Source organism: Erinaceus europaeus, chromosome 6 (genome assembly GCF_950295315.1).
Source record: "Erinaceus europaeus chromosome 6, mEriEur2.1, whole genome shotgun sequence".
Taxonomy (NCBI): domain Eukaryota; kingdom Metazoa; phylum Chordata; class Mammalia; order Eulipotyphla; family Erinaceidae; genus Erinaceus; species Erinaceus europaeus.
The window spans coordinates 72,094,817-72,116,605 of NC_080167.1; the positions used below are offsets into that span (position 1 = coordinate 72,094,817).

At 47.9% G+C, this 21,789-nt stretch overlaps 1 protein-coding gene across 1 annotated transcript in view; it reads left to right on the forward strand.

Annotated features, from left to right (window-relative positions):
* Nucleotides 1–1,250: 1,250 nt before the first annotated feature.
* EPC1 (enhancer of polycomb homolog 1) overlaps nt 1,251–21,789 on the forward strand; it is a 77,371-nt gene continuing 56,832 nt past the window's right edge. Inside the window, exon 1 of the mRNA XM_060192508.1 lies at nt 1,251–1,463. The gene's annotated coding sequence lies outside the window, so the exon portion shown is untranslated. The remainder of the gene's footprint in view (nt 1,464–21,789) is intronic.

Sequence of the window (21,789 nt, forward strand, 5' to 3'; positions counted from 1 at the left end):
GGAGGAGGAGGAGGAGGAGGCGGAGGCGGCGGCGGCGGCGTGGGGTGTGTGTGTGTGAGTGTGTGTATGTGAGTGTGACAGAGTGTGAATGTGTGACTGTATGTGTGAGTGTGTGTGTGTATGTGAGTGTGAGAGTGTGAGTGTGTGTGTGTGACTGTATGTGTGAGTGAGTGTGTGTGAGTGTATGTGTGAGTGTGTGTATGTGTGTGTGTGTATGTGAGTGTGAGAGTGTGTGTGTGTGAGAGTGTGTGTGACTGTATGTGTGTGAGTGTATGTGTGAGTGAGTGTGTGTGTGAGTGTATGTGTATGTGTGTGTGAGTGTGTGTGACTGTATGTGTGAGTGTGTGTGAGCGTGTGTGTGTGTATGTGAGTGTGAGAGAGTGTGTGAGTGTGCGTGTGTGTGAGTGTGTGTGTGTGAGTGTGTGTGTGTGAGTGTGTGTGTGAGTGAGTGTGTGTGTGTGAGAGTGAGTGTGTGTGTGTGAGTGAGAGTGTGTGTGTGTGTGTGTGTGTGTGTGTGGCAGGGAGGGGCATGTTGCCACCCCGAGCGTGCTCAGCATCCTGGGCCCGGCGCTGTGCATGGCTGTGCATGGCTGTGCATGGCTGTGCATGGCTGTGCATGACTGTGCATCGGCTGTACATGGCTGTGCATCGGCTGTGCATCGGCTGTGCATGGCTGTGCATCGGCTGTGCATGGCTGTGCATGGCTGTGCGTCGGCTGTGCATGGCTGTGCATGGCTGTGCATGGCTGTGCATCGCCGGGTCTGGATGGAGGCTGCGCGGTGCAGGCGGGGCCCAGGGCTTCCTGGACAGCTGCCCCCGGGGCACAGGCGACACGCGGGCAGTGCCCACCGGGCCGCGCAGGTGCAGGCGCAGGTCTGGGAGGGACCCCGCCGTCCCCACGAGAGCCATTCGGTGCTGCGGGAAAATGGGAAGGAAGAAGGAAAAAGGAAGGTGGGCGGCTGGGCGGCTGCAGCCCCCTCTTCAGCGCGCAGAGCCCTCCCCCCACCTCCGGGCGCGCCAGGGGCCGCTGCCCGCGCTGCCGGGCGGCCGGGGGCCATTGTCTTGCGGTGTCACCGCGAGCGAGCCGGGCCTCGGTCCCCGGGCGGGCGGCTGTGCTTCTCAGCGCCCGCTGGAAACATGGCTCGTCGTCTGCCGCCCTCCCTGGGGGCGGGGCCTCGCCGGGGGCGGGGCCGGGGCGGGGCCTCTCCAAGCAGCCAATCGGCGCGCACCTGCCGCAGCGCCAAGTTGCCGGGCCGAGGCTGCGGGCCACGGCGGCTGCCCACCTTCCGCCCGGCGCCGGCTCCGCGCCTTCGCCGCCATGGGGCTCCGGAGCCCCGGGGTCGCGCCCGGCCTCCGGGAGATGCGCCCGGCCACCCCCAGGCTGCTGCCGCCGGGCGCACGGGGCTCCAGCCTGCACCGCCCCGGCCCTGCTCCGCCTGGCCGCTGCTTTGCCTGCGCCCACGGTAAGTTTCTGCCTTTCTCTTCTTTCTTCTTTTCTTCTCCCCCCCCTTTCTAAAAAAGAACATTGATGAAATTAAAGACCTGTGGGCGAGTCCTCCCCACGCCGGAAAAGATTTTCATTGTGCGGCTCTGCTGCTGTTAACGTTAGAAGCCAAATCTGGTGGTGATGGTGTCTTTTTTCTTTTCTTTTCTTTTTTTTTTTTTTTTGCCTTTTTCTTTTCTTTAGCTTTGATCTCTGCACATTCCTCCTGATCTTGGCTGGTTAATTTTATACCAAAAAGGTAAAAACAAACAAACAAAAAAACCGAAAAAGCACAAAGATATAGGGGGCTTTGCTTTCTCTCTCTCCATGATCGAGGCTTAGATAGTCAGAATATAAATTAGACTTTAATTGCTGTGAACTACAGGGGAACTCAGCTATTTCAAGATGGACTTGTTTTGTGCCAGCAATGTTGGTGATGCCAAATATGTGCCTATCTTCTTTATAAAAATTAAAATAGTCCCTAGTTTGTTCAGGGCTGAATGGTCAGCAGGCAAAATATGGATGGAATTCTTTTTTTTTTTTTAATCTTATTTATTTATTTATTTTTGTTTTAGGCCTATTGTGGTTTTCTTGCTGGATTATTGAGATTCAAAGTACAGAAAAACTGTCCTTGGCATCATGAAGGTGGAGACCGGCCTAGCTGGGTGTATGTTAAGTTATGGCTCTTACTACACCGTGGGTCTCTGCTTGCTGACGAAATCTTAACTTAGATGCGGCGGTGTTTGTTCTCCATTTGGCAATCTTTGCCAATCTCTGCTGGTATCCTTCTCCTTCTTCTCTTCCTCCTCCTCCTCCTTCTCCTTTTTCTTCAAAAAGGTACATCGGGGAGACATTTTGTAATTTGGGGCATTTTTTTTTTCTAAATTTCTCCCTTCTTTTTGCACACGGTGGGAGATCTTTTTTGTTTTGCATTGATCTGTGTTGGTGGCGCTGTAGTGCTCTTCAACAATTTATGTCAGTTTCACTAAAAGAAAAAAGGAGGAGAAAAGAGGTGGGGCAAGATTCCATCTATTTATCTTTTCATTTCCTTCAAGAAAGTTCAGCCTGGTTAGAGGAGATTATTCAGTTGTGTGGCTTCAGTGTTTTCTGCAAACTGTGAGCCGTGGTGGTGAGAAGCAGACACGTCGTCACAGGTTTCCGGGAGCCGCGCCACAAGCATGGGGCTTGCAGCTGTGTCTCACCTGATGTGATTCTTTTCAGATCAGACTCCTTCAGTAATAATAATAACTGCGGTCTCGCCCTCTGTCCTCAGTAACAGCTCGCCCCTCCCCTGTATATTGCAACCACGTTTGTGCGAGAGGCTACAGGGTAACAAAGCATTTGAGTTGTAGTTCACCCAACATTGTAAACGTTGAATTTAGTAATGAACCTAGGGACTTCTCAAATAACTATTCCAAGTTTCTCCTCGGAATTTTCTAGTGGTTTTTCTGCCCAGTAGCTTCTACATGCTTGCTTTATTTGGAAATGGTTGTTTCCACTGGGTTTTTAGGTACATCCCTGTTTTCAAATGAGCAAATGTTTTGGAATAAGATCATTTTAAAAGAATATGTATACAACTTCTCTCAACTTTAAAAAAACAAACATCACCTGTGTTTGTTTATCTAAATTTGCAGAATGAGTCTTTTCTATCTTTGTTCTTGTTGACTTATCTAATTAGAGAAGATGGGTTTTAGGCCCAAAGCCTCCCCAGACCAAAATGTATCACAATGTGGCACAGCCTCCACTAGGTTTCACTGGCCTCCGTGAGCATTCTGGGTGTGTGTGAAGATAGTAAGCATGACCTTCATTCCCAAAGAAAGTGAGAGGAACCTGTGATTGTACCTGAAAAAAAAAAAAATGATCAAATTAAAGGCAAAAAATTAAATTAAAAAAAACCACACACACAAACCTGGAATAATATCCTAGATCGCCTTTCCAAACAACTGAACAGATTATTTCTGAAAGAGTGAACATTTTTCTGGAGTTATTAAGTGTCTGTATTGACTCTGAAATAATGAGTGCTCATTTCATGTTTAACTCTTTACATGTCTTTGGAGTAAAGAACCGTGTGAAAATGACCGGAATGGTATTTCTGATTTTTGTGACCCTAGAACAGTTCATGTGTAGGGACCCTTCCTTAAACTTCACGAATAACCATGAATTATAACTGTATTCATGTTTGTGGGGTGCTATAACTACAGAGACACTCACTGTAACATTGTCTCTTTGAAAAATTTACATCCCCCTATCGAAACTGGTTCTGACATTACAGCTGATTTATAGACGAAGAAACTGCAGGTAGGAATAGATTCTCCAGCCCACTGATTATTATTGCTGAGGAGCCGAGTTCTCAGAAGTTGATCTGCCAAACCAAATATACCTCCCCAAATATTTATTGCTAAAAAAAAAAAAATTTTTTTTTGCTCATCAGCTGCTGATAGTTTTCATTTTAATTAGTGAAAATTGAAAATGATTTAGACTATGCAGCATGCCTTTAAAAAATAAAGTGATGCCATGAAGTCCATATGTAGCTCTGCAATGTTCTTTGTTCTCCTGCATCAGTGACTATTACATCATTGATTAGGAAGTAACCATTAGAGTTAAACCTTGACTTTTTACAGGCCTCCCCAGATCTGTAGGTCAAGCATATTCTCTTATGGGTAGCTCTGAGATGACGACGTGAGTGAAAAGGCTTGAATCTGGGAGGCAGGAATGATTCCTCACTTAGCATTATTCTCCATTTTTAAATCTACCTTGTGCTTCTTCTTAGCTCTTGAGTCTTTGGATACGGATTCTTTTTGTAACTGGCAACATTCTGGGAGATATTTAGTTTGTGAGTTGGTATAATTATGTGAGAATTATTATAATAAACTGTTTGGATTGTGAAAAAAAATCTGTATTAAATTTAGTATGTAGAAAAATCAGTTTTCCATAGTGACAGTTGCTAGATCCTGAACAGTAAAAAAAAAAAATCATTTATATTTAAATCCTGAAATGTCGTTTTGGTGAACAATTACACACATACCTTGCATGCTGTTTTTAAAAGAGATAGTAGCAAAATTGACTGTATTAAAATATCATCATTTCATGTTCTCACCCTGCCCATCCCTCTGGTGGCAGAAGGAGGGGTCGGTGAGCAGTGAAATGATCAGAAAACAGGTTACAGAAAGAAGAAATAAAGGATGTGAAACACATAGCGAATCTGTAAATCAACTTCTGAACAGTAAACCACAGAAAAAAATAAATCCAAGATGGCAGCACTTGGCAGATAACAGAAACAGAATAAAATTTTTATTGACTTAATGCAGTAAGCCAACATAATCTCCTAATGTATTAATTTGTTTCCATTAGTATTTGTAAAGATGGGGGGATTTTTGAGGGCAACCAAATCTACTAGGAGAAATGAGAACAAAGGGGAGGAGTGTTACGGAAACGTTTAATAAGACAGCAACACAGAACGCTGAGAACATCAGCTAGCGTTGTTCACTGTACTTGAGAAAGGACTTTCCTAGAAGGAGGAGGAGCTAAATGTTTTGCCTCCTGCAAGCCAAGAGTGGATCACACTCATGGTCACTTGTCGTGGATCACACTCACGGTCACTTGTCGTGGATCACACTCACGGTCACTTGTCGTGGATCACACTCATGGTCACTTGTCCTTCTTATTTCTACCCGTGTCTCGTGCCTCTGCTGTTTCTTGGAGTGTGACGGCTCTCCACAGTCTATATTGGTTAGCTCCTGCCCTCAGCAGGTTCAAGAATCAAAAGCTAAGACGAAACACAAGGTAGATTTAAAAATGGAGAATAATATAAAATGAGGAATTGTTCTTGAAGGAGACAAAGAGACTAAATGGGGATTCTTTCAAATCTTTCCAAAAAGATTCTCACCTGGACAATGTAAAAGGAAGAGAGGGCAAAGATGATGGTGTGTTTGTGAGAAGGATGAAGGCGGTGTACTTTTCCCTTGCTTGGCTCAACATATGTTACTGTTTGGGGTTGGTTCTAGATTTCCCTCACGTCTGTGAAATGCTGCAGTGTGAAGAAAAGGGGGCAAGGACCCCTGTCCTCATGGACGTTCTGGTACAATAAGGTTCAAAGTTCTGAAAATACTCAGGTCTTGGACATAGTGGTTCCTATTTGGGAAACAAAGACCAGTAAGATATATATATCTTGAGTTAAATCAAATTAAGATGTCACAAGTATCTTTCTACCCTAGGGCCATTACTTGGGTACCAAACATGCCCACGTGAACGGGAAAGTGGCAGTTAACTTTAGACATAGTCCATACAGATGCTCCTTAAGATGGTTGCACAGTGCAGGATTCCATTGCATCTTGAAAAGTAAGGGGGTCAGGCGGTGGCGCAGCAGGTTAAGCGCATGTGGCGCAAAGCACAAGGACCAGTGAAAGGATCCCAGTTCGAGCCCCAGCTCCGCACCTGCAGGGGAGTCACTTCACAGGCGGTGAAGCAGGTCTGCAGGTGTCTGTCTTCCCCTCCTCTCTCCATTTCTCTCTGTTCTATTCAACAGTGACGACAACAATAAGAACTACAACCATAAAACAACCAGGGGAACAAAAGGGAATGAATAAATAAGTAAAAATTTTTTTAAAAACTCTATAAAAAAAAAAGACAGAAAAGTGAAATGTTTGATTTGTTTGCTTGAGAAGGAAAACAAGATCACTCCAGTAGCGGGAATGTGGTGCGTGTTGCCTGCTCACTGAGAACTGAGGGCGGCTCACAGTGTCATGACAAGCATGTCAGCATAAACATTAAACCGGCTCAGGTCCTGGAACATGACGGCTCGGAGGACCTAGCGAGGGTCAGAGTGTTGTGTGGAAAACCGAGAAAAGTAACATGCGGACCAATTTTGCTGTGGACTGTGAACCATGAATCCCCCCCCCCAAAAAAAAAAAAGGAAAAAAATCTATATTAGCCTGTGGGATGAAGCAGGGAAGTACAGTTACGATGTTAAAAGTTTATGCCCGATTTTTAATATTCTTATTTTAAAGCAGTCTGTGATTCTAATAACATACAACAAATAGCTTGAAAGTAAGAATATCGGAATTGAGGACGAGAATATGATCACACATTTAGTTAATGGCAGAAGACGTAGACAGCATTAACATGCTAGGAGCAGAGCCGGGACTCGTGGTCCTCAGCCTGAGTGAAGCAGAGCTAGTCTGTGTGCAGTGGATTCCGGTTACCAGACTAAAAGGCCACACGCGGTGGTGGTGGTGGTGGCGACACGAGACCGTCTGGGAGGCTGGGGTGTGAAAGGACCGCCATTGTCTAGCAGCCATGCACCCGTCCACGCTTGCCAGGGCCCCCCATCACCCAGAACATCCAGGCAGAGCAGCTTGGAACCCTGCTACTTCTAGAATGGCCGTGAAAACCAAGCCTTGTGTGGGATTCTCACTTCCTGTCACAAAAGTGAAAAGTGCCTTCCAGATTCTTTCTTTAGAATTTTTTATTAGTGACTTAATATGGATTTACAAAATGATGACCGGTATAATCCCACACTGTTGCCACCACCAGAGCTCTATGCCCTCTTCCCTCCATTAGAAACTGCAGTGGTTCTCCAAAGGACATAGAGATGGGTTGACTATTATTTCTAGAACTATCTATATTTATTTGTATTTACCCATTTCCTGCCTTTCAAAAAATATTTTATTTGATTGGACAGCCAGAAATCAAGAGGGGAGAGGGAAGAGGGAGACAGAGAGGGAGTGAGACAGAGAGAGAAATAACTACAGCCCTGCTTCACCACATGTGAAGCTTCCTCATTGCAGATGGGGACCAGGGGCTTGAACCTGGGTCCTTGTGCATGGTACTGTGTGTGCCTAACCAGGTGCACCACCATCTGGCCCCCTGCCTTCTCTTCCTTCCTTCCTTTTTTTTTTCTTTTCTTCTTTATTATCTTTATTTATTTACTGGATAGAGATAGTCAGAAATCGAGAGGAAGGGGGAGACAGAGAGGGAAAGAGACAGAAAGACACCTGCAGCCCTGCTTCACCCCTGCAGGTGGGGACCGGGGGCTCGAACCTGGGTCCTTGCGCATTGCAACATGTGCGCTCAGCCAGGTGCGCCACCAGCCAGCTCCCTTTCTCTTCCTTTCTAAGTCACACCTACTGCTTCTCAGTACTCCCCCCCCCCCCCCGTCCTGATGGAATTGGAGTTCAGGGCCCCCTGTTCATCTTCCCCACCTTCAGATTTCTTTTGCTGAGAAAAGCCCGGTGTTAGTGTCGGTCTTTTGGTAAAAGTTTAATTTACACCAGAATCACCCACAACACTGACGATGGACCTCACCCCTGAGGCTTCCGGCTTCGCCAGTCTGGGGCTGTTGTCGTTCTAGAAAGAAGCTCCGATGTCACTGGTGAGGCTGGCGCTGTCTGCTGGACCAGAGCCACCCTCTTCGACCCAGCTCACGGGAATTGGATCCTACCTACCACGATAAATATTTCGACTTTAAAATATACCCAGCTTGAAAGGAACATTAGAAATACACGAATGAAAACATATTGCAGTATTAAATGCGGTGGTCAAAATAACCTCTTTAGAAAGTTCTAGGATTGATTTGCTCTTTTGTTTTACTTTAATTTTATTTACATTATTATTATTATACTTTATTTATTTATTATAGATGGGGACAGAAAGGCTACGAGGCAGAGAAAAATAAATGAAAGAGACCATGGCACCAGAGCTTCCTGCAGTGCGGTGGTGGCTGGGCTGGATCATGGGTCGTGCATGTGCCCACGTGAGCTCTCTCAGAGCTGCTAGTTATCCTGCAGAGGGTTGACTTGAAGAACTCTTCGTACACTGCAGCATGGGCATCATATTTCCTTTCCAGCAACTCGAATGCAAATATATATATATATATTTTAATTTTATTTATTTTCCCTTTTGTTGCCCTTGTTGTTTTTATTGTTGTTGTAGTTATTGTTATTGTTATTGATGTTGTCACTGTTAGATAGGACAGAGAGAAATGGAGAGAGGAGAGGAAGACAGAGAGGGGGAGAGAAAGACAGACACCTGCAGACCTGCTTCACTGCCTGTGAAGCGACTCCCCTGCAGGTGGGGAGCCGGGGGCTCAAACTAGAATCCTTATGCTGGTCCCTGCGCTTCACGCCAAGTGTGCTTCACCCGCTGCGCTACCACCTGACTCCCGCAAATAGATATATTTCTAGAGCTTTTCTCAAATAGTGATTATTAAAAATAATCTACACATTATTCTTAAAAGGAGGGAAAAACAGAACAGAGTCGTGCTCAGTTGCAAGGAAGAGACCTGTGTGTTCGTGGCATCTTATTCCACCAGCCACCAGTGCCCCACATTCCTAACAGAACCTGCTTGCAGTGAGCCCAAGGGGCGGGCCTCCCTGCCCGTGCCCTATACTGAGCTCTGAAAGGCAGGCGACTACCCAGCTCCGCTGGAAACTCCACACCAAGGTCACCACCTCCACCTGAGAAACTGCAGCACTTGCCACCCAGCAAAGAGGACCCTTTCCAAGAGTGTCACTGCTTCGCTGCTTTGAGACGGAAGAGACTTCTTGTTCTGCCACATTGACTCCTTTTTCCTTAAAACATAAAGTGCCCCTCCCCAACAAACTCCCAGCACGAGTGAGAAGTGGGCAGCAGATGAGTGTCCTTAACACCCCTGACAGGGCAGAGCCTTTCACTGTGTGAAGCACGCAGAGGACCCTGGGGTGGGTCAGCACCAAAAAGCAGCAGTCGGGCCCGGCCCGGTGGGAGTGTCCTGACCTGCCAGAGTGGCACTGCCCAGGGCAGTTGCCACCAGCCGTGTGGACGTTCACACCAGTGTCCCGCAGCCATGGCCTGACTGTTGGCCAAAACCAAGTCACAGAGCGTCTCTGGGGTCTGTGTGTCTTGTCGTCAGTGCTGGCAGGGATTTGCAGGGCTGAGTAGCCCACTCTTCCTGGTGGCTGTTCCTTTTTGTCTTTGCCAGAGCACTGCTCTCATTTTGCTGCCTCCTGCCTCCTGTTACACACGTCTGAACGCAAAATCATTTTCTGTGAAGAGCTAGTGTCCTTACACAACCTTACCCCTTATCTGGACTCCCTTGTATGCAAACACTGATTCACTGTGCTTTTTTTTTTTTAAAAGATTTTATTTCTCGGGGCCGGGTGGGGGCGCACCTGGTTGAGCGCACATATTACAAAGCTCAAGGACCCTGGTTTGAGCCCCTGGTCCCCACCTGCAGGGGGAAAGCTTTGCGAGTGGTGAAGCAGGGCTGCAGGTGTCTCTCTGTCTCTCTCCCTCTATCACCTCCTTCCCTCTTGATTTCTGGCTGTCTCTATCCAATAAATAAATAAAGATAATTAAAAACATTTTCAAAAGATTTTATTTATTTATTAATTAGGAAGAGAGAAAGAACTAGACATCACTCTAGTGCATGTGCTGCTGGGGGTTGAACTTAGGACCTCAGGCTTGAGAGTCCGGTGCCTTATCCACTGCACCACCCCTGGAGCATTACAGGCAGCAGCTCAGCTGTGCAGTGCTGTACCGTCACGGCCACATCACCTCCAGACGCCTCCACTTCTCGGCTCAGGAGTTTGGTGTCTAGGTGGGGGTGGGGACATAAACATGCAGTCTGCAGCAATGCTCCTGGTTCCAGAAATTTCTCTAGAACACCCTTGAAATCATTTTTATTTTATTTTATTTTTTAGTTAGAGAGAGAGAGAGAGAGACCACAACACTAAAGCCTCCTTCAGTATAGTGAGGGCTGGGCTTAAACCTGAGCAGCACACCTGGCAAAGCAGTGTACTGAGTGAGCTCTCGCTGGCCCTTCCTGCACCCGCAGGTACTGGTGGGCTCACATGGTACTGAAATTTGCCAGAAACCTTAAGACAGAACTCCCGCACCGTGGCTTCAGAAACACTAGTTGGTCTAGGATGGAATCTGGGCGTGTGTGTGTGTGTGTGTGTGTGTGTGTGTGTGTGTGTGTGGCCACCCGTGGGGGCCTAGCGGGCAGCTGGGAGTGTGTGTCGGTAGGCATATGACTAAAACTGCTCAGCCAGACCTCTGGGAGGTTAGTCACCTCATGTTGCTACTTCTCTCAGTCGCTAAAAACTGTGATCTTCCCGAAGTCTCCCTTCCCCAGAGCCCTGCCCCACTAGGGAAAGACAGAGACAGGCCGGGGGTGTGGATCCACCTGCCAACACCCATGTCCAGTGGAGAAGCAATGACAGAAGCCAGAGCTCCCACCTTCTGCTCCCATAAAGATCCTGGGTCCATGTTCCCAGAGGCATAAAGATGGAGGGTATGGGACAGGGAACTCCGGTGGTGGGAACTGTGTGGAATTGTACCCCTATGATCTTTCGATCTTGTCAACCATTAAATCATTAACAATAATTAAAAAAAAGCAAAACGGTAATGTATCCTAGAAAATGAGGAAGATTCAGATTGAAATAAAGAACAATTGATAGCCAAACCAATTCATATATATATGTATGTATGTATGTATGTATTTATTCCCTTTTCTTGCCCTTGTTTTATTGTTGTAGTTATTGATGTCATTGTTGGACAGGACAGAGAGAAATGGAGAGAGGAGGGGAAAACAGAGAAGGGAAGAGAAAGACACCTGCAGACCTGCTTCACTGCCTGTGAAGCGACTCCCCTGCAGGTGGGGAGCCGGAGTCTCGAACCGGGATCCTTCTGCTGGTCCTTGTGCTTTGTGCCACGTGTGCTTAACCTGCTGCGCTACCGCCCGACTCCCGCCAAACCGGTTCTGTGGGACGGAACTTTGAATTGATTTGCATCAGACTTATTAACTGGAAGAAAAACATCTATGAGCTGCTTTGTAAGTTTTATGTATTTATTATATTGGAATGAGACAGAGAAATTAAAGGGGAGGAGGGAGAGAGACAAAGAGACATCTGCGGCCTTGCTTCACTACTCGTGAAGCTTCCTCTCCTCCCCCCTGCAGTGGGGATCAGGGGCTTGAACCTGAGCCCTTGTGCATCGCAATATGTGCGCTCAGCCTGCTCTGCCTCCATCCTGACCTCCGTAGCTGCTTTTGAGTTACAAGTTACTTGATACCCTCCAAAGTTAGTCTTATATACTGAAAGACTTGTTATATGTATGTATAGATTTTATTTATAAAATGGAAACGCTGACAAAAACCATAGGATAAGAGGGGTACAACTCCACACAATTCCTACCACCAGAGCTCCATATCCCATCCCCGCCCCTGATAGCTTTCCTATTCGTTATCCCTCTGGGAGTATGGACCCAGGGTCATTGTGGGATGCAGAAGGTGGAAGGTCTGGCTTCTGTAATTGCTTCCCCGCTGAACATGGGTGTTGACAGGTGGATCCACATTCCCAGTCTGCCTCTCTCTTTCCCTAGTGGGGCAGGGCTCTGGGGAAGTGGGGCTCCAGGACACATTGGTGGGGTTGTCTGTCCAGGGAAGTCCGGCTGACATTATGGTAGCATCTGGAATCTGGTGGCTGAAAAACAGTTAACATATAGAGCCAAACAAGTTGTTGACTAATCATAAACTTAAAGGCTGGAATAGTGCAGATGAAGATTTGGGGTCTCCATTTTGGAAAAAGCGAGTAGGTCTATTTTAGGTATATTCCGAAGGGCCCATGACTTTGTCAGTTTTTGCCTGAGTCTGACTTCTGAGAAGCAGGTGGACCCAAGTTATTGTCTGGGGAGATGATGTCATAGTTGGAAAAAAAGGGCTAGAAATCTGGATCAGGGCAGAAAGTGGCTCCCAACAGGAGAAAAGTGTATGAATACTGTTGACTGTAGACTCCATGGATGTCATCTGGGGCCCGTATTCAGCACAGGAGCCTGTGTGGCCTCTGCATCCCTGCAGGTCTGAGCTCACAGTCTGAGCTCACAGTCTGTGGTCACGGCTAGGAACATCCCAGGCTGCACCAATTTCAGGACCCATCTTCCTCGGGTGGTAGGTAGAGTATGTTGCCCAACCTCCCTTCAGAGAATGAAACATTCCTGACCATTGTTGATCCACATTGAAGGCCAGGTCCTATAGGGGCCCACAGAGGGGTCCATTACGTTGTTCCTGATGGAGATGACCAGTGACAGGGATCTGTTAGAGGTCTAAGCCTATCATGTCTGTGTGGGAATCCCAGGACTCCCTTATTGGGCCCCAGGTGATGGGGTGGCCTGATAGTGACTAAAGAGTCATCATTAAAGTGTGCCACTCGGAAGGCTTGTTATAAACTTAAAGAGATTTTATTAAAGAAATATCAAATTATCTACCCAAAGGTAGTTTTTTTTTCCTTGTTTTTAAATCTTAATTTATGAGGCAATTTTTTTTTTTTTAATTTGCAGGGCTGGCAAGATAACTCACCTGGCACGCCGGGTGGTGGTGCACCTGGTTGAACACACATGTTATAATGGACAAGGATCTAGGTTCAAACCCCCGGCCCCCTCTTGTAGGGGGGAAGCTTCACGAGTGGTGAAGCTGGGCTATGGGTATCTTTTTGTCTCACCCTCTCTGTCACCCCCTTTCCTCTCAATTTCTCTGTTTCTACCCAATAAGTAAACCAGCCATTAAGATAATAATGATACCTCATCTGGGTAGTTTGTCTGTCCTTCATGCACACAGCCCAGGTTTGAGCTCAGCCCCACTGCACTGGTGGCAGTTGGGTCCTGTGCTGTCTTTCCCTCTCTCCCTCCACTTCTCTGTCTGTCTGTCTCTGAAAACACTGGCTCAGGGTAGTAAAGCCCTAGAAACAACAAAATAAATCAATAAGGTTTGATTTTTTTTTATTGGATATAGACAATCAGAAATTGAGAAGGGAGGGGGAGGCAGAGAGGGAGAGAGACACTGCAGCCCTGCTTCATCACTTGGTGAAGCTTTCCCCCTGCAGGTGAGGACTGGGGGGCTTGAACCCAGGTCCTTGCACTTTGTAACATATGCGCTCAACCAGGTGCGCCACCACCCAGCCTCTAGCAAATAAGTTTTTAGATCATGTCATGCTTACAAATCCTACAAGTTTCAGAAACCATGATCCTTTAGATTCTCGTCTCTTATAGCACAGTTTAATTAAATGCCTCTATTTTTTACACTGCACTAATAGCTTTACTACATATTGCTGTCTTGCTTGGTACTTAGCAAACATTGTAAGGAAATTAAGAAAATCGTACATACTAATATATTTAACTTATAAGTATAGTGGCTTTTTGTTTCTCTTTGATGTCAGCACTACATATGACTTCATAAGAGCTCTAAAGTTCAACAGGCTGATTTTTTTTTATAAATTTGTTTTTTAATTACTTATATTACCTTTATTCATTTATTGAGTAGAGACAGCCAGAAATTGAGAGAAAGGGTGAGATATAGAAGAAGAGAGAGACACCTGCAGCCCTGCTTCACCACTTGCAAAGCTTCCCCCTGCAGGTGGGGACCAGGGGTTGAACCCAGATCCTTGCGCACTGTAATATGTGCGCTCAACCAGGTGTGCCACTGCCCAGCCCCATGGGCTGACTTGTAACTCCATTAAGACAATGTTTGAAGCAGTACTGCTATCCTCGAAAATATTTATGTTCTTATGCTGATATTTTTTAGCGCTGGACGATCAGGACAAGGGAGACAGCATAACGGTTATGCCGCAGTCTTCCATGCCCAAGGCTCTGAGCCCCAGCCGTGACGTCTCTGCCAGCATGAGCACCGGCACATTAATCCAGAGCTGAGCAGCGCTCTGGTCAAAGGAGAAAAGAGAAAAAAAAAAATGTTGTCCTACTAAATATTTGGTGGTGTTGGCTTCTTGATGGCAGGGGTTCTGGCCCAAACACACAAAACTCTTGTCAGAGACCTTGTGGTAACTTGTCAATCCCTTTTCCTCCTCGTATTTAAGACAAGAGAATTCCTAAAGGTTACCTGTCAGAGGTAGAGTCATGTCGTTAGTCATTCTGCCCACCTGTAGGGGGAAGCTTTGCGGGTGGAGAAGCAGGGCTGCAGGCGCTCTCTCTCTCTCTCTCTCTCTCTCCCTCGCTCTCTCTCTCTCTGTCTCTCTCTCTTTCTCTGTCTGTCTCTCTCTCTTTTTTCTCACTCACTGTCTCTCTTTCTCTCTCCTTGTGTCATCTCCTTGGCTTTACCACTCTGGCCTGCTTTTTCAGGAAGTAGAGACAGAGGGAGAGAGGGAAGGACACCACAGCCCTGAAGCTGCCCCATAGTGCCTGGTGAGTGCTCTGTGAATAGAGGTGAAGAAGTGGGTTCACTCTGGCAGAGCAGAGCTGCGATGCAGACCCAAGTGGCGTCAGAGTGTGAGCTAGCAAGGAGGCTTGTGTCCTCAGTGAAGGCTGAGCGTCTTTCATTACCGTGTTGTTCTCAAGTGCTCTATGTACTGGTCTGACATCTGTGAATTAAGAAAAGACTGCCATAGTCGATACCACTTTTATTCTTAGCAGATTTTAAAATACAGTCTTAATGGGCCGGGCAGGTGGTGGCGTACACATCACAGTGCACAAGGACCCGGGTTCAAGTCCCCGGTCCCCACCTGCAGGGGGTGAAACAGGGCTGCAGGTTGTCCCTCTGCCTCTCTCCCTCTCAATCTCCCTGACCTCTCAATTTATTTCTGTCTCTATCCAAAATAAATAAACAAACATTTTGAAAACCACAACCCTGTTCCCATGGCGTTGGCCATAAATACAGACACTGGGAGCTTGGCTTCTTTCTCCCGTTTCCCCAGCCCCACCAGCGCCTCCCACCTTGGGCGCTCACTAATCTGTTCCCCGCACATATGAGTTTTGTTTCGTTTCTTAGATTCCACGCGAGAGTGAAATCATATATTGCCTGCCTTTGTCTGGTATACTTCCTTCAGCACCATACAGTGCCCACAGATGTCATCTATCTGGGGTGCCACGGATGGCAGGGGCTCATCATTTCTTGACTGCACAGTCTGACTCTGTACTTATGTCTCGTCATCTACAAGAAGACACTTGGGCTTTTCTGTGTGGGGAGACAAACTCTTGATAAATTGTCTCAGCAAAAATTGGAAGGTACATTGCTTCTCTCCAAACCAGCCATGCTTCTCAGACATCTTAGACTCTTGTCATCAACAGTAACAGAAAGGCATGTGTGACAGTACATTTAAAAGGGTAAAAAACAGACCATTGGAAACATACGTGAAATCGATTCGTGTTTGGTGTGGTCTTCAAGATTTTCCATTTAAAGATCCCCCAAGGATCCCAGTTCAAGCCCCCGACTCCCCACCTGCGGGGGAGTCGCTTCACAGGTGGTGAAGCAGGTCTGCAGGTGTCTGGCTCTCTCCCTCTATGTCTTCCTTTCCTCTCTCGATTTCTCTCTGTCCTATCCAACAACAACAGCAGCAAAAGCAGCAACAACAGCAGTGGGGAAAAGTGGCTTCCAGGACCAGTGGATTTGTAGTGTAGGCACTGAGCCCCAGTGATAACTCTGGAGGCAAAAGAAAAAAAGAAAAGAAAAACCATCTATGCGAAGGTATAAACTACAGTGTTCTTAAGAACAAGTCATGTTTCCAAGGTCCCAGGTTCAATTCCCAGCACCACTGTGAGCCAGAAGTGAGCAGAGTCCTGGGCAGAACAAAACAATAAACACTTGTGCTCACTGAGGTGAGTGTGCCTTTTGAGGGAGGCTCATGTGAGCACTTTGCACTAATAGCTGTCTGTGTGACTGTCATAATCCTTGTTTGATGGATGGAGAAACTACTCAAAGGCTTAAACTAGAGTAAAATCTCTGAGTCAGAGTTCAGCATGTCTGTTTGGATAAAGGGGTGTTTTGGAAAGACCTGTGGCTGACCATTTTGAATTTGGTGTTAACCATCAAATATGTTGCCAGGCATAGTAATCTGCTCAATCCTGATGTCTTTATATTCCAATGTCTTGTTTTGCACTGTTCTTAGCGGGATCAAGAAGCAGCAGTAAAGATAGTACTTTCATATTTATAGTGTTTTTACGCTTTTTCAAAGTTTATGTGCTTGTTTCTGTAATTGAATGGTTAGCTTCTGTTCCCTTAAATTGCCTAGAATTCCCCAGACTGTTCTTTCTTAGGGTTAGAGGTGATCATTGATAAAGGTCTAAGATCAGGTGAATCTTCAAAGTGCTGCACTTATTTGAGCACAGAACTTGTATGCCTAAGGCCCTGGGTCCGACTTATTTGAGCGCAGGACTTGTATGCCTAAGGCCCTGGGTCCGACTTATTTGAGGACAGGACTTGTATGCCCAGGGCCCTGGGTCCGACTTATTTGAGGACAGGACTTGTATGCCCAGGGCCCTGGGTCCGACTTATTTGAGGACAGGACTTGTATGCCCAGGGCCCTGGGTCCGACTTATTTGAGCACAGGACTTGTATGCCCAGGGCCCTGGGTCCGACTTATTTGAGCACAGGACTTGTATGCCCAGGGCCCTGGGTCCGACTTATTTGAGCACAGGACTTGTATGCCCAGGGCCCTGGGTCCGACTTATTTGAGCACAGGACTTGTATGCCCAGGGCCCTGGGTCCGACTTATTTGAGGACAGGACTTGTATGCCCAGGGCCCTGGGTCCGACTTATTTGAGGACAGGACTTGTATGCCCAGGGCCCTGGGTCCGACTTATTTGAGGACAGGACTTGTATGCCCAGGGCCCTGGGTCCGACTTATTTGAGGACAGGACTTGTATGCCCAGGGCCCTGGGTCCGACTTATTTGAGGACAGGACTTGTATGCCCAGGGCCCTGGGTCCGACTTATTTGAGGACAGGACTTGTATGCCCAGGGCCCTGGGTCCGACTTATTTGAGCACAGGACTTGTATGCCCAGGGCCCTGGGTCCGACTTATTTGAGGACAGGACTTGTATGCCCAGGGCCCTGGGTCCGACTTATTTGAGGACAGGACTTGTATGCCCAGGGCCCTGGGTCCGACTTATTTGAGCACAGGACTTGTATGCCCAGGGCCCTGGGTCCGACTTATTTGAGCACAGGACTTGTATGCCCAGGGCCCTGGGTCCGACTTATTTGAGCACAGGACTTGTATGCCCAGGGCCCTGGGTCCGACTTATTTGAGCACAGGACTTGTATGCCCAGGGCCCTGGGTCCGACTTATTTGAGCACAGGACTTGTATGCCCAGGGCCCTGGGTCCGACTTATTTGAGCACAGGACTTGTATGCCCAGGGCCCTGGGTCCGACTTATTTGAGCACAGGACTTGTATGCCCAGGGCCCTGGGTCCGACTTATTTGAGCACAGGACTTGTATGCCCAGGGCCCTGGGTCCGACTTATTTGAGCACAGGACTTGTATGCCCAGGGCCCTGGGTCCGACTTATTTGAGCACAGGACTTGTATGCCCAGGGCCCTGGGTCCGACTTATTTGAGCACAGGACTTGTATGCCCAGGGCCCTGGGTCCGACTTATTTGAGCACAGGACTTGTATGCCCAGGGCCCTGGGTCCGACTTATTTGAGCACAGGACTTGTATGCCCAGGGCCCTGGGTCCGACTTATTTGAGCACAGGACTTGTATGCCCAGGGCCCTGGGTCCGACTTATTTGAGCACAGGACTTGTATGCCCAGGGCCCTGGGTCCGACTTATTTGAGCACAGGACTTGTATGCCCAGGGCCCTGGGTCCGACTTATTTGAGCACAGGACTTGTATGCCCAGGGCCCTGGGTCCGACTTATTTGAGCACAGGACTTGTATGCCCAGGGCCCTGGGTCCGACTTATTTGAGCACAGGACTTGTATGCCCAGGGCCCTGGGTCCGACTTATTTGAGGACAGGACTTGTATGCCCAGGGCCCTGGGTCCGACTTATTTGAGCACAGGACTTGTATGCCCAGGGCCCTGGGTCCGACTTATTTGAGCACAGGACTTGTATGCCCAGGGCCCTGGGTCCGACTTATTTGAGCACAGGACTTGTATGCCCAGGGCCCTGGGTCCGACTTATTTGAGCACAGGACTTGTATGCCCAGGGCCCTGGGTCCGACTTATTTGAGCACAGGACTTGTATGCCCAGGGCCCTGGGTCCGACTTATTTGAGCACAGGACTTGTATGCCCAGGGCCCTGGGTCCGACTTATTTGAGCACAGGACTTGTATGCCCAGGGCCCTGGGTCCGACTTATTTGAGCACAGGACTTGTATGCCCAGGGCCCTGGGTCCGACTTATTTGAGCACAGGACTTGTATGCCCAGGGCCCTGGGTCCGACTTATTTGAGCACAGGACTTGTATGCCCAGGGCCCTGGGTCCGACTTATTTGAGCACAGGACTTGTATGCCCAGGGCCCTGGGTCCGACTTATTTGAGCACAGGACTTGTATGCCCAAGGCCCTGGGTTCGACTTATTTGAGCACAGGACTTATATGCCCAAGGCCCTGGGTTAAACTCCAGCACCATCCTCAGGCAGGATTATTGGATCTCTCTCTCTCTCTAACAAAATTAAATAAATTTAAAACAAAACAAAACAAAACCTGAATTTCTTTCTCCCTAGTGATTTTCTGTGTGACAGTTTATGTCACCATCGTCTCAGAATGTACCATGTGGGGTTTGTGTTTTATGTAGTGTGCTCTTGAAAAATGCTAAATCTGAGAAGGTAGTTACCTTTCAGATTTTCTTTCTTTCTTTCTTTCTTTCTTCCTTTCTTCCTTTCTTCCTTTCTTCCTTTCTCCACTGGTTCAGATTGAAAGTACCACTGTCAGATATCATTTCTGTAAGTGTAGTGCTGTGATCATTCAGAGAACAGGAGGTTCTGTTCTGGTTTAAACCATGAAAATTTAAACCCATTTTTTACTTTTGATATTCTATTAAGGTTATATGTATTCTTTATTAAGATAAAGAATAATCAATACATTCTCGATAACTCTTAGGAGAGTAAAGCTTAATTAAATCATTTTGCATGTGTATGCATAGAACAAGTGATTTGGATAGTATCTTGTCAGAGTAGTCTTAAACAAGTATTTGGTGAGTGGGGAGGTTTTTAGGTTACACTAAGTAAAGAGCAAAGGCCACAAAGCAGGTCTACAACTTCATTCCAAAATCATGAAACAAGCTCATGGAGAACACACAGAAGAGAAGAAAGAAAAATGCTAAAATTGGCCTTATTTTGGATTAGTCAGTGAAATTCAGAAAGCACCCTAATGCCTGTGAACCTGCAGCAGATATCCCCCTGCATTGCAGCAGGCTTCCCCTGCACCTGCACAGACTTCCCGCCTACACCTGCAGCAGACTTCCCCCTGCACCTGCAGCAGACTTCCCCTGCACCTGCAGCAGACTTCCCCCTGTACCTGCACAGACTTCCCCCTGCACCTGCAGCAGACTTCCCCCTGCACCTGCAGCAGACTTCCCGCCTGCACCTGCACAGACTCCCCCCTGTACCTGCACAGACTCCCCCTGCACCTGCAGCAGACTTCCCCCTGCACCTGCACGGACTCCCCCCTGTACCTGCACAGACTTCCCCCTGCACCTGCAGCAGACTTCTCCCTGCACCTGCAGCAGACTTCCCCTGCACCTGCAGCAGACTTCCCCTGCACCTGCAGCAGACTCCCCCCTGCACCTGCACAGACTTCCCCTGCACCTGCAGCAGACTTCCACTGCACCTGAAGCAGACTCCCCTGCACCTGCAGCAGACTCCCCCTGTACCTACAGACTTCCCCTGCACCTGCACAGACTTCCCCTGTACCTGCAGCAGACTTCCCCTGCACCAGCACAGACTTCCCCTGCACCTGCAGCAGACTCTCCCTGCACCTGCAGCAGACTTCCCCTGCACCTGCAGCAGACTTCCCCTGCGCCTGCAGCAGACTTCCCCTGCGCCTGCAGCAGACTTCCCCCTGCACCTGCACAGACTTCCCCCTGCACCTGCACAGACTTCCCGCCTACACCTGCACAGACTCCCCCCTGCACCTGCAGCAGACTTCCCCCTGCACCTGCACAGACTTCCCCCTGCACCTGCACAGACTTCCCTGTGCAAAAGGGTGTTCCCTGGAGATAACGATTCCCAAGTGAAAACTGTAAATAACTGGCTTGCAGCAGAATAGAATTAGCATTCTCAAACTGTGTTTGATAGAATACTAATTTCAAGTTATAAAAAACGATCCAGTAAAGGGTCCACTAGTCAAGCACTTAAGACTGCTGAGAGTTTTTAACATGCTAAAGCAAATTGTGTTGTTCATCATTTTTAAACTATGAGAACAGAAACAGTTTTCAGAAAATATTGGTTTGGGGGCAGGAGGTGGCACACCTGGTAAAGCGCACATGTTACCAGGCACAAGGACCCGGGTTCAAGCCCCTAGTCCCTGCCTACAGGGGGAAAGCTTCGTGAGCAGTGAAGCAGCGCTGCAGGTGTCTCTCTCCCTCCTCTCAACTTCTCTGTTTCTATTCAAAATAAATACAGATAAAGTATTTTAAAAAAGAAAATATTTGGGGGCCGGGTGGTGGCACACTAGGTTAAGTGCGCATAGTGCAAAATCCAGGGATAAGGATCCAAGTTCAAGCCCCCACTCCCCACCTGCAGGGGGGGTCACTTCACAAGCGGTGAAGCAGGTCTGCAGATGTCTGTCTTTCTCTCCCTGTCTTCCCCATTGCTCTCAATTTCTTTCTGTCCTGTTCAACAATAGCAACAATAACAAGGGCAACAAAATAGGGAAAATAGCCTCCAGGAGCAGTGGATTCATAGTGCAGGCACCGAGCCCCATAATAACCGAGCCCCATAATGGAGGAAAGGAAAAGAGAGGGAGAGGGAGAGAGAGAGAGGAAGAAAGGAAGGAAGAGCAGGTGTGTGGGTCTGCTTTCCTGTGTGTGACCTGCTCCACCTTTCTGGGGTCCTCGATGCCTCCTCAGCACACCCCTCCTCCCTCTTGCCTCCTCTTGCTCTTCCTTCTCCATCCCTGTCCTGGCTGGTCTCCCTCTGCCATCTGTTCAGTTTGGGGCTCCCTGCGCCTTGTTCTCCAGGCCTTTCTCCTCTCAGTGCTGGTCACCTGCAGTCTCACTGCAAGGGTCTGAACTTACACTTTCCCTCCCCTCCTCTGGAAAGGAGGAGGAGCTGTGCTTAGAACACTGACCAGGAGGAAACGTAGTGAGGGATAACTTTTACTTCACTAATACTGACCCGTCAGGTGAGTCAAAAATAAATAAAGACAGTTCTTTGCCTCACGCTTCAGAAGGAAAACAGAAGTGATTTCCTTCCTCGGGGCAGAAGTATTCAGAGTCCAGAGTTGTCACTTCTCTCTTGAATGTGGTGTCCTGTTAGTCAGTTTTTGTTTTTCTTTATATACCTCATAGGACAGAGAGAAATCGAGAGGGGAGAGCTGATAGAGACAGAGACAGCTGCAGCCCTGCTCCACCGCTCGTGAAGATTCCCCCTGCAGGGGGCGGCCTTG